Source organism: Protopterus annectens, chromosome 1.part1 (assembly GCF_019279795.1).
Source record: "Protopterus annectens isolate FY-2018-M chromosome 1.part1, PAN1.0, whole genome shotgun sequence".
NCBI classification, from domain to species: domain Eukaryota; kingdom Metazoa; phylum Chordata; order Ceratodontiformes; family Protopteridae; genus Protopterus; species Protopterus annectens.
Window position 1 is genome coordinate 1809740948 of NC_056726.1, and position 13935 is coordinate 1809754882.

At 40.5% G+C, this 13935-nt stretch overlaps 1 protein-coding gene across 1 annotated transcript in view; it reads right to left on the minus strand.

Moving 5' to 3' along the window:
* Nucleotides 1-13935, minus strand: part of TRIT1 (tRNA isopentenyltransferase 1) — a 1178366-nt gene that overhangs the window by 1066396 nt on the left and 98035 nt on the right. Inside the window, exon 2 of the mRNA XM_044084772.1 lies at nt 1641-1707. The gene's annotated coding sequence lies outside the window, so the exon portion shown is untranslated. The remainder of the gene's footprint in view (nt 1-1640; nt 1708-13935) is intronic.

Here is a 13935-nt window from a genome sequence, read left to right on the forward strand (position 1 = left end):
GCACCCCAGCCAAGAATCGAACTGGAGAACCTTTTCCTGTGAGGTGACAACATTAACTACTGCGTCGTTCATCAACATTACAGCAGTTTTTACACACTCACATACAATAAGATCTCTGCAGAATATTAAATATATCAGCATCAACAATATACAAGGAAATGGCTACCCAGATACAGAATCAGCAAAATCAAGTACTGAAATAAGGAAGGAACTCCTCTGGAATGAAAAGAAAAGCAGTTTACAATTTAGATTAATATACACACAAGCAAACATATGTATGTATATACTAATTTACTACTTCTGCAAGAATACACTTCCTACAATGACCTATAATTCAAATAACTCAAAGATTAGTAAAGGAAATATCTGCAGTAATATTGTACTTTACATAAAACTGACATGGTGAGTAACAGCAATAACAAGATATACTGAGTGAATCTCTCATCCCATAAAGAAAAAGATATGAGAATAAATGGAGAAAAACATGGAAGCTGTTTTAGTACCCATCTATACTTATGAGGAAAGTGATATGAAGGTGAATTTTTTTAATCAGTTTCTTGAAAACAAACTAGCTAGATTATGACTGAAAATTCATCCATAATCAGCTGTTTATTTATTACTTGTTTCAGATTTATTTTGAGGACCCAGTTCAAGTTTCTCATGGACAGTAAAACAGGAACTACATTTGTGATGTTAAAGCTGTTCTGAATCTGCTTACCAATTCATTTGTAAAGCAGTGTGTTTGACAGGGATTTCTATTTACCTGGGAAGAGACTAGATCTTAAACATGAACAATCAGTAGTATAAATAGCCAGTTTTCCTTGTTCAATTATTAGGGTTTAAGGTAGATTTCTGTGATTCTTTTATATGTATCTCAGGGGCAAGCACAGGATTTTGAGCAGGGAAGATTCTACCACAAAGTGACTCTTGGTCAAAGTATCATAAAGCAGACAAGGACTGTGGGCCACCAGACACCTAGAACATTTCAGGGTTTACATGTCTGGATGTTTTTTGGTGCATTTTAAGGATTGAAATTGATAGAAAGTTACCTGTAAGCTGAGCTGCTATGTTTTTAGCCGGACCTATGTTTGAACGTCAAATGTCCATAATATCAGCGTTCATAACATTGATCCTAAAACATCAAAATGGCACAATATTTAAGTGTCAGAACATTGAAACTTATAACATTGAAAATACAACTTTTTTATATGAGGGGGGAAACCTGGCTGCACCTCACACTACCCCTGATACTTACACATACCAACTCAGAGATCATGCTACTGCTGAAAAATGGGGAAAACCCTAATCTCACACAAATGTATACTAATACTATACAATATTGTGAGGTTCGCTGTTATGGCACCTTGATGTTGTGCCATTTTGATATTTTAGGACTGGTGTTATACACATTCGACATTCTGACATAGGTCCATTATTAGCTATATGACTTAAGTATATGCTAAAGAAGTTGCTGACTTACCTGATCATCCATAGGGAACACTCGACATACTTTAATAAAGGAGTTTCATGAATTCTGAGAATGTAAATAATATATCTTTCTTATGCAGCCCAATGTTAAATCTTCGATGTATATTACTACTGTACTGTTTAATTTCTGCTGCTATGCACTGCTGTTTTACCTTCTTGTATTCTGAGTTTGGAACAAGGTTGTAGTTGAAAAGAGGTCTTTAAGTCCAGTTCACCTACCTGCCAAATAAAATAAATAAATACAATTAGTTGGCTATTTTAAGCACAATTATTGTACAGTTTTTACACACCTAAAGTCACCTTTAATCATTATCCCGAAAGACAGATAATCACAACTACCATTAATTTACGGGTCAGCGTCACTACTCAGCAAACAGCACACTGTCCTATTGAAGAAAACTACTAGGAATAAAAATGTAATGCCCTGCCTCTATTTCTGTCATGCTCAGCAATATCAGCTTACCTTATGCAGCATGTAATAGCTAACAGCTATCTATGATTGCTAAGTTTTATAAACAAAAAGAAAACAATGCACATTTACAACTGTGATTACTGCAAGCAAAAGTTATTATTTTTATCATATTAATAGAGCTAGCTGATTGTGTGTATGCTGCAATGTTTGGACTCAACCAACCTGGGACAAATCCAGAAATAATCAGGGACATTTTTTAAATATTAGTACTATTAACATGAGACATTGACAGAATAAGAGGATGTGAATTAATATACATTTTCTGAAGTAAAAGTCTGTAACTCTAATTACTGTCAATATTTAAGCGTAATTCACCACCTTTTCTCCAAAATTCAGCAGTTTTAGGAGGGATTAAGAGGGACAAAGCTAACATTTGTGTCAAAATCAGGGATGCCCTTGAAAAGCAAGAACAGCTGAGAGGTATGCACTGCAGGTATACTTTGTCAACATTTTCGTCTACTGCAAGCTCAAGTTCCTCCTCTAGTCCCATGATGCATTTCTTCCTCCTCTAAGTTGAGTGCAGATAATGTAGATTGTATGACAATAAGAAGGATACCTTTAAAGAGCAAGCATAACCTCACAGCATCTGGTTTACTAGCAGACCAGTGCATAGGTGACAATTTGAATGAATGATAGGTGGACAGATATATTACAGTATATGGTCAAAGGATTAACTGTCTCTGTCATTATAGTAAGTAAAAAATATTATATCTAAGTTGATCTGGATCATATACTGTAATGTTTGGACTAAATTCCCAACAAGTAGAACAGGGTGGGTGATTTCCAGATAATATGCCTTGAAAGATGGTGGCACAAAAGATAGCCCTAGATATTAATATGACGTCCAGCTTATAGTGTTTAGTAAAGGTATGCAAAGAGGACACGGTTACCACTGCAGGTGATAGATTCCTGAAATAATCCAGTGAGATTGACACAGACCTTGATAAGTGAGCCATTGGTATGAACAGGAAGATTCTGTTACTAGGAGAAAAAAAAATAGATAGCCTCTCCTCTTAGTGTGTCTTTGGTCACATCTTTATCTAGTCTTTTGGGGGCAGAAGAAAGAGACAGAGGGTCAGCTTGTTTAAAATCTTTTCTGTGGTTTATATAAAAGCACAGTTATCTGGAACATCTAAGCAATGTAACAAAGTCACCCTTGTGAGAGTGCTAAGAAAAGAATACTGGAAGATTAATGGCCTGAACATTGAGTTTGACTGGTACTTTCAATACGAATATTGGATCAGTCCTAAGTACTATTTTCTCTTTGTGAAAAAATGAGAATATGGGGACTTTAAATAAATAGCATGTAATTCTAATTCTTCTAGCTGAGGTAATTGCTAATAGAAAAGTGTTTTCCATGACAGACACTTACAATCCACTTTGGCTACAGGTTCAAATGGAGGAGCAAAAGTTAACCTTTCAAATTTAGGTCCCAGGGAGAAGCACCCTAGATTACAAAACTCTTCTTAAAAAAGTTTTACAGGTATACTGAGCACCAAGAGATGCCTGGATAATGCCTTGATGGTATGCAGAAATGGTTGCTAAGTAAACTCTTGACAATTCTGCTAAAAAGTTAAGGATGGAAACAATAAGAACTGTAATAGGATCAAGCACTTTTTGTAATACCCAGGACAAGAATTTACACCATTTGTCTTTATTCTTTTTCTGGTGGTGTTTTTGTGTGTGTGTGTGTGTGTGTGTGTGTGTGTGTGTGTGTGTGTGTGTGTGTGTGTGTGTGTGAAGTTAGTAACAAATGGATTACCCTGGTTTGGCAGTCTAGGTCCCTGGTCATTACTGCAACTGAAGAAACCATGTGAACAGTTTGAGACAGTGCATGTCTAATGAGGCTTGATTGACGGATGTGATAGAAGCCTCAGACTAATGAGGCTTGACTGCCGGATGTGATAGAAGCCTCAGATGAGACTCTAGAAGTTGATGTTTCCCTAAGCAAATGAGGCCAAAGCAGGGGAAACCAGCAGGAGAAGCCGAACTTCCAGGGCCAAAATGGAGCTACAAGAATGGCTTTGGGTATTCACAGCCTGGCTTTCTAGATTAATTTAAATCATGAGTGGTATAAGAGAGAATGCATAAAACAGATCCAGGGGCCAAGGGTGAATAAAAGCATCTCTGGTAGTCTGACCTTCAGGAGACATTAGGGGAAAGAAGTTACTGCATTTTATGTTGGATGGTGAGGTGAAAAGATCACAGCAAGGCTTCTCCCAATTTTAAAAAGTTTGTTCACTATTAATGTACTCAGAAATGACTCATTAGATATCAGAAGATATCTGCTCTGCTTGACCATGAATGAGATGGTATGTCCCCAATATGCTGCTAGAAAACACTGCAAGCTGATGGCTCCCCACTGAAATGTCAGCACTCTAAATGCTGAGTGCTGACAAGCAAAAAAAAAAAAAAAAAAACATCATTCTTCTCCTTTAAATCCCTTTTTTGCAGGAGGGAGCAAGCAGTCTATACCCTCTGAACTTATATATACCAAATCCAAGATTGCCATACCTAGAGGTAAATGGGATATTCTGAGAACTGGCCACCTCAGACATAGTATATGTAAGTCCATTTTTTAAGTCACTTGCAATCAGTGTTTGACATTTTAAATGGCTACCAAAGTTAATAGCCCATCCCCTTGCCCTCATTGCCTTACAACACAGGAGGTGTAGGATATGGTTCCTCCTTGCTTGTGATACCCCGCACCACAGCCATGTTATCAGAATGAACAATTCTCTCTCCTTGAGAAAGGTGGCCCTGGAATGCCAGCCACACAGGAAGGATGCTCCTAAACAAATGTCAGCCCCACAGGCTACTGCCTGGTATAAAGATTTCCTCTCCGGGAGATCTTTTAACATAAAAATTGGTACAACAACCTCTGTAAAAACACTTTTCAAGAATGGAACTCCAGAAGATTCCACTCCAGCCCAATCCTTTATTTTGTTTTCCATTTTCATAAACAATCTTAAAATTGATCTTCACACCCTCCCTTTATTATTATTATATGCAAATGACAAGGTCATTTATACATCTAGTTATATCTTGTAGACATCCAAAAACAACTAGATGATGACCTTTTAACTCTTAACATATAACTTACTGCCAATAAAGTCTTTCTGAACTCAAGGACAAAAAAAAAAGCAAATCAATGATTTTTGGAACTCACAAAAACAAAAAAAATTGAAATTAAAGACCAAAACAATCTCTCTCTCTCTCTAAAAAATGCCAGTACTTTTAAGCATCTGGGGAAATGGTTAGACCAAACTTTAAATTTTCAGCACCACAGACAGAAAAAAGATTAAAAATTGAGGACTTCTGGTATGGGGCCAGACTGATTATCGGCACTTCCAAAGTGCGCTGCAGATTTCAGAAGACAACAGTAAAACTACCACAAGGATGAGTGAAATAAACTATTCAGGGGAAAGGTAAACAAGTGAACGAGTTGAGCAGACAAGAAAGGAAAGAAATGTAAAAGTCAAAACACAGACAGTAAGGCAGGAAAAGAAACTCCAGTCACTGAACAAGTTACTTTGGAAGTGATTTGCAATAAACTGAAAGAAATGAAAGAATTGAAAGAAACTCTTTTATGGATAACCTGGCTGCACATAAGACTATTTGAAGTGATACAGAGTTTAAATGAGCATACTATGGTCCTTCAAAAATGTCTTAGCAGATAAGGCGTTAAAAGCCAAATCCAAATCCGCTGAAGCCAGGTTGGAGTGACTCAAAGCTAAGCAGCTGATCTAAAAGACAGGGCATGAAGGACAAATATTAAAATTGCTGGAAAGCCAGTAAAAGGTACAGGCTGTGTTGAAAATGGTCAAATAGCTCTTAGAGTCCTGGACTGGAACTGCACTGGTCAAGCTACACAGAGCAAGCGCATCATACTGTATGGGCACCTGGGCAAGAAGCATACAGCAGATTGAGGCCAGTAATATTTCACTTCCAGTCATACAAATGAAATAAAAAACAATGCAGACGTACCACCATAGACACAATAAAATCTCTGATTTAATAAAACTCTTAAAAGACAAAACAAACAAAGAGAACGTAGGACAAGCACATTCAGTAAAACCTTCTTCAGATCCTTTATTCACTCCCATCAAGGAAAAACTTTTAAACAGTGTTCAACCAATCACGCTATTCAGGGATGGTTCCTCTACCATGGCTAATGGAGACAGGTCCCTCTGGTGGTTGTCCTCCAAAGTTACAAGTAGCAGGAATAAGTGATACTTATTCCCTCTTCCTGTTTCTACTTTTTATGTTTATGCTCTGTTCTTTCAGAATAGGTTTTAGAGGTACTATTCCACAAAGGCCTGGTGGTTTATCTGCTCTAAGTTCCATAATCCACTTGGTCTCTTCCACCTCTGTCTGTTTCTCATGTCACCTCCCTTTAGGGTTTCGTTCAGCTTCATTTACGCCATAAATTTGAAACTGTGATTTTCTTCCGCCCTAATATGCTGATACAGGGCATTTGTAGCTACTTGATTTCTAATGTCTGACAGATGGCATAAAATCCATTCCTTAAAAGCCCTATTTGTTTTACCTACATAGTAGGAAGAGCATGCCTCACAGATGGCTAAATATACAATGTTCTTGCTGGTACAAGATGTATGTGTCTTGGGGGAAATCTATAACAGCTCCCAATTTACAGTTGTCTTTGAATTTGGTGAGCAAAAGGCCTTTAACATTAGCATTGACTTACGGGAAGCAAATGCCAAACAGAAGTGGGCCCAACACGGAGCTCTGGGGTCCTCCATTGCTGACCAGTGTCTTGGAGGTGGTGGTCACACCAATCCTTACTTCTTGGGCCCAGTCTGTGACCCAGCAGGCAATCCATTGAGTTATGTAAGAGTTTACACCCAGAGTTTGTCAACAATGCCTCGGGGGTATTGTATTAAATGCCTTGGCCAGGTCAACATATGCTGTCTACCAGATTAAGTAGGCATGATCTTCCATTAACAAAGCCAAATTAGGATGGGTCCAGTGTTTGTAGGTTGGCAATGTCCTTGTTTATCACTTCCATGATAATTTATTCCATGACTTTGCATATCAGGCTTGTTAGACTGATGGCTCTGTAGTCCCCTGGATCAGTTGACAGTCTACCCTTGTGAAAAGGGCTGACTGTTGTGGTCCTCCATTCACTTGGAATGTAGCCTGTTTCAAGACTTTAGTTGAAGAGTGCCTCAAGTAGTTCTAATAGGGCTTCTTTTAGACTGCTCAGAAGGCAACCAGGGATGTTGTCAGGACTCATGGAGGCATTGTTCCTGGCTTCAGCGAGTGCTGCCAGTACCTGGCCCCTGCTAATAGTTGGGGGCAGTAAGATGGAGGGAATTTCACCTAGTGGAGCTGGGGGGAGTGGGGCAGAAGTTTGAGCTGAATTTATTAGACAGTAGATTTGCCATGTCATCCTGACTGGTGTAGGTGTTACCATTCACCAGTTCAGTGCACTGTTTTGTGTTACTTCTAAGGATCCAGACCATAGCTGAAGGTCATCTTCTGACTGTCCTTAGTCTGTCAGGCTATTCTGACCTCATACCTGGCCTCCTTGGATTTAATTAAACCTCTTAATTTCTTTAGTTGTATAAGAGAGCACTTGTTTTTAAAGGAAAACTCCACCTTCTCCTACAGTTTAACTCAACTTGTAGGTTGCTTTTCTCCCTACAATATGATTCCAATACTGTGTAGGTCACCCGAAACCTGCTTGTACTGTATAAAACTTTAATTTCCTCACTTTGGTATCAAGGGAAGGGAAAGACCACCCACTTTTTTTAAGCTTAACTTCTTATATAAATTGCACAGGAATTTGTCTACACCTGCATGACATAACAGACACACAGAAATTTGTAGTCAGGAGCGCAGGCTGCTGTAAACAAGACAGAGAGGTGTGAAACTGTTTTCCATTGTCTTTCTTGCAGAGAGGAAGAGAACTTACACTGATTCACAGCTACTTGCAATGTAGCCATACCTTTCATAGCAAAACAAAGCAATTAGATCAGTCAATGGTTTAAACACAGTTGTCATCTCTTGACAGATTTATATAAGCAGTATCACACTACTGAAAAGCTAAGCTTTAAACTTTAAATGTGTATTTATACTACTTTATATTTTAAAATAACTTGAATGTAGTATCAAAGATGTCTGTGACATTTAGAGAAAAGTCAGAAAATATTTTTTCTAGCCATTCTTGTAAATATCAGCACATTTACCAAAGTGTAGGGGAGGGGCTGTCAATTAAGTCTGGACTACTAAAAGATACTTTGAAAAAAGGCCTGCAATTTAGCAACTGTTTTGGTTGCAGCTGTATAACTCCTTAGTATACTACAAAACAAGCCCTGAGATACACACAAATGAGGGCCACTCAAAAAATAAACGACGCAGTCCTATTACAGACAATATATAAGATGACAGTGACTGACACTAATCTCATTATATGTCAATGGAATGGGAAAACACCACTACTTCCTTATGTCCAGCATGACTTGTATAAAACAGCCTTGAAATGGATTAGGGAAAAGAGAAAGGCATGAAGAAAAATAAGATCATGTTGATATGTCAAGCCCCATTGATAGTCATTTTGCAGAAAATATATTAAAATTCTACAAAAAGCTGTCGGAGTGATTTTTGAGACGTTAAAATAACAAAAAAGAGAGAGAGCGAAAAAATACATTTTTAGTTCTAACTTGGAGTTTTCCTTTAAGGGTGTTGATTTACTTTATTTTGGCCATGAGTTTTCTTCTTTTATAATATACCCTGTTTAGGTGATGATTCCGCCACTGGGATTTGTTTTAGTGTTTGTTTTGGGTTTATTTCTGATAGGGATGGCAGCCTCTATGCAGCTATACACAGGTTTGTATAGGGACTCTGAATAATTCTACACAGGTAGCTGTGGTCTTGAGGTTGGGGAGAGCCTTGAATTTTGACAAAATGTCACTTAATATGACTTAGTCTTTGAATGGTTCCTAACGGTTATTGATATAGCTGGATTGTCAGGGTTGATTTTTTACTTCAAATGAGACAGCTTTGTGATGTGGCTTCATTAGTGAAGACATGATATATGGGGGGATTTGCAATGCTCTCCCATATTGGTGAGCACCAGATAAAGAATGTTTATTCTGCTGGTTGGTGCATGCACTGTCTAACTCAGGAGTGTTTGTGTTAATAAAGTCCAGAAAGCATTGTGTCTGAGTTTGAGACAGTGTACATTTCCCAGTCTACAGAGGAGTAAGTTAAAGTCACCCATGAATAAGGGTTTGGATGGTGATCATCTCTAGTAAGTTTAGGTAAGAGCTGTGAGACTCTAGGGGCATAGATGGTGACCTGTAGCTAGCCCCAGTCTGTGCTCTTGCTGGTCAATGTGTGGTAGACACTGCAGCCTTGAACGTCTGGAATTCTTTCTATGGCTTTAAACCAAGTCTCGTTCACGGCATGTGTGTCTAGATTCTCCAGAGTGAGGAGGGCTTGAAGGGTATGGAGTTTTTTTTTGTTCAGGCTCTGAGCCTTGAGGAGTAACACTTTAAGGTTGTTTGTAGACTTTTTGACTATGTTCATAGTTTTGTCTTTCTGGCATATCCTAAAAATGGCTCTAAGAGGAATGGATAAAGTTTTAGCCAATATCCGAAAGCCTAGGTGCAGACAGGAGCAACACATCCTTGGCAAAGCAATGTCTTTTGACAATGTTCTCCCATGTTGACAGATATTGGACTCCCCTGGAATGACACCAGAAACTAAAGTCAATTATTAAAATCAATTATTTTATGCTTATGCTGTGACATCACCCATGATGAAGGTAGAATGCTGCTCAATGCAAGGCTCATACCTATATGTGACACATATTCCAAGGGCTCCATTGTGACCCTTTTCATATAGTCCAGTGAGGTATGTCTCAGGTCATTTAAACCCACATGGTCTATGACAGAATCATATTAGTACCTGGGGTGTAGTAACTTGAGTGCATGAATTATACTGTGGATCCTGGTTCTAGATAGGCAACTAATAAGAGACTTTCCATGCTCTGGAACAAGATTCCAATCTACATTAGGCAGAGCTCCTCGCTAACCCTCTTCAAGAAAAACCTTGACAAGTGGATAGGAAACAGAAAGTTTACCCCAGGAATCACTTCAATGACTCTGCTAGACAGAGGCACAGGGAACTAATCTAAGGGGGTGGCGAAAGCCAACACATTCCGGCAAGGCTTATAAATGCCTTAAGGCAGATAGCCTAGTACCTACCTATGAACTAACCATTTTCTTATCCATCCTGGTGAGTGGGGCATGTGTGTGTCATATAATGGACTCCCCAATGACAAGAATATTAGGTAAAGTTGCCTTATGGGCTTTGCACCTGAGGCCCATTAGGTGTAGGCTAAGTGAGATGTTTGGTGTTGCTTTTGGTCGGTGCTTTAGTGATGGCTGAAGAGCAGTGCTACCATTATGTGGCTTTGGAGGTCTTTACGATTTGAGAAGGTTTCTTTTAAGCACCTCGGCATAAGACAATCTGTGTGTATGGTGAACAGTATGTTTGAGGGATGTAATGTTGGTATACCTGACAACTTTGTATGTGAGATTTTTGCCTCCATGGAAATTGCGAATTTATATCTCTCACATACCATATTATTTTCTTTAATGATTAACTTGTTGTATGAGAACAACCTGGTGAACTTGGACATTCTGAGGCAATGTAGCAACTGCCTCACGTACACCGACAACCCTCTCCTCTTACCTTCCAACACTCAGACTTGCGAGAGATGCACTTATATATCCAAATTGGAAGCCACGCATTCTCCAGCCAAGACCGGAATAGCTGGTCAAGAAGAGAAGGTCAACACTTGCACCACACGACATGGAACACACACCAGCACTGCCTTCACATAAAAACACAAACCACACACCCACCTTCGCGGAGGCTCACAATAAAAATCTACCCAAGCAGCAGAGCCCTCCAAGGCAGAAACTCACTCGACCACCACAACACAACACTAATCACGAGACACATATCTCTTCTAAATAGTGTGCCACTCAACCAAAGCCCCTAAGGCAAAACAGCATGCCCAACACACTAGTCATAGATGACTCAATAGTGAGGCACACTGATGTCCCACTCACTAGGGTGAATAAGGAGAAAGTAACAGTCAGCTGCCTGTCAGGTGCCAGGATCCGACACATAACGCATGTACTCAGGTCGCTCAACAACAGGTACAAATATGACACTGTCATTGTGCATGTGGGTGTGAATGACCTGAGATGTACTTCCCTGGACTACATGAAGAGAGACATGGAGGAGCTCTCAGATTATGTAGCCCAGGTGGGTATGATCCTAGCCTTGAGCAGCATCCTACCATCACCAAGAATGATGCCACAGTACAAGCAAAAAATGATTGATTTCAACAGTTGGTTAAGTTTCTGGTGTCATCCTAAGGGGATCCAGTATCTGTCTGCCTGGGATGACATGCTTTACATGACCTTGATGCTTTGCCAGAGATGGCCTGCATCTGTCACCCCTGGGCTTCTGGATACTGGCCAAGGATCTTGCCACCCCTATAGTGCCTTTTTTAGGCGGTGTTCCAAAGACCAAATTAACACCATAACAGCTACAAACAAATGCAATCCGAGGGTCATGTTGCTCAACGCTAGAAGTCGAAATCTCAAAATGCACTCACTCGAGGAACTCCTTAAAATGGAGAACATCAACATTTGTGCTGTAACAGAGACCTGGTTCAAAGCAGCAGTAAGCATCCCTGCACTATCAGGCTATAACTCATTCCACACCTTTCGGCCCCAGAATTTAGACTGAAGCACCAAAGGCGGTGGTGTCTCCATATTCATAAAGGATGTGCATACCTGCCCAACATAACGCATCAGAGATACTTCAGGTGCAGCTAACATTGGGTAAGACAGCGATTCTGGTCGTAGCCTGCTATAGGTCACCAACCATGTCCCAAGACTCGCACTCCACGTTCCTAAGCACCCTGGAGAATATTGGGGTCTAACCTAACACTCTCTTACTAGGCGACTTCAATTACCCCTCCATTAACTGGGTAAACTACCCATGTACCAATACACTTGCCCAACGTTTCCTGGAGTTCATTAATTCCAATGCCCTGGACCAGCTCATTCTTACCCTCACTAGAGGTAACATCATCCTTGACCTGGTCATTACTAACATGGGCGACCGCTGCTCTACACCAATAGTCAGCTCCTCCCTGGTTTAATCCGACAACAAACTAATCACCTTGGAAATCCACAACCCCCCACCCCCCCAGCAAGGGTAACCACCATGAAAACCTTCTTCAAAGCTAACTTTGGGATCCTAAAAACAGAGGTGGCTAACTTCACAGCACCCATGCAAATGGAGAATAGTTGCATGACTGCAGAATCATACACCAATGCACTGCACAAACACGTACACAATACAAGGATCTCACCATACCCAACAGAACCAAGACACACTCCTCAAAAAAAGGAAGCCAATCTGGTGGTCCCCCTGCCATAAACAAACTCTACAACAGGAGGAGGAAACTGATGCGGAATAAGGTGAAGTCCCAAGACTGGAAAAACTCCCTTATCTGCTCCAACAAAAAGTTGAGATCCCTCATCAAATCCTCTAAAGCTAGGTATGAAAACAGAATTGCAGCACATAGTAAAGACAACCGCAAGGCCTTCTATAGTTATGTAAAGAATCTCCACGGCAATAGCCAGATTTGCTCTGAGCTACTGCATAATGGTACCTCCTATACCAAGCCAACAGATATTTCCAGTATACTGGCCAACAGATTCAGTGCCAACTTTACCCCCCCCCCCAAAAGGACCAATCACAATACCAGTAGATTGCTAGGCACCCAGTATTACTGTTGCACAGGTTAAAACAGCACTGTCCAAGGCCAGGAATACAGCTTCTATGGGACCTGATAGTATCCCTGGTTGTGTTCTACATAAACTACAGAGCGAACTGGCACCTCACCTGTGTGCTCTGTTCAATCACAGCCTCACCTCAGGCTTTCTCCCTGCTGAATGGTGCGCTGCTACAGTTATCCCTCTCCACAAAGGAGGAGTGACTACAGACCCTGGGAGCTATTGTCCCATTAGCATGACGAGTCTGATATGCAAAGCTATGGAACGCATCATGGACCTAATAAACAAGGATATAGGGAATCTCCAAACTCTGGATCCCACACAGTTTGGTTTTGTGAAGGGTAGATCATGCCTGCTCAACTTGGTCGACTTCTCTGAGTCAGTCACCAGAGCTGTGGATGAAGGCAAGGTGGTTCATGCAGCCTACTTTGATCTGGCCAAGGCTTTTGATACCATTCCCCACTCAGGAATCATAGAAAAACTCACTAAGCTTGGCATCAACCCCTGTTTCACTAGGTGGGTTGCAAACTGGCTCACAGATAGAACCCACAGTGTGAAAGTAGCTGACTCCAAGTCAGACTGCCGATTAGTCATGAGTGGAGTCCCATAGGGTTCAGTCCTGGGTCCTGTCCTGTTTGGTATCTACTTCTCTGGAGTCCAGGTCAACACGAAGAGACTCTGGCTGACAAAGTTCACAGACAATTACAAGTTGGTAGCTATTATTAACTCCCCAAATGATGCTGACATCCTAAAGAATGGCCTCACTGTGACCAACGACTGGTGTCAGAACCATGGCCTTAAGCTCAATGCCAAAAAATGTGTCGTCATCCCCTTTTGGAAAAACCTGGTTCCCATAAATTATCACATTGATGGTAGTCCACTGAACGCAGAAGACGTTATAAGAGATCTGGAAACGCAGGTTGACAGCAACCTCTCTTTTGATCGCCACATTGCCACTGTGGTAAGAATGTGGCATATCTCATTACTAAGGGTTTTGCATCCTGATAGAAAGAGGTCATTGGCCTAATGAGGGAAGAGTAGAGGGAGACAACCATCGAGTACAATGCCTCATTTGGCACACATTTGCAACAACTGGAGGGGCCGCAAAAGTACCTTACAAAG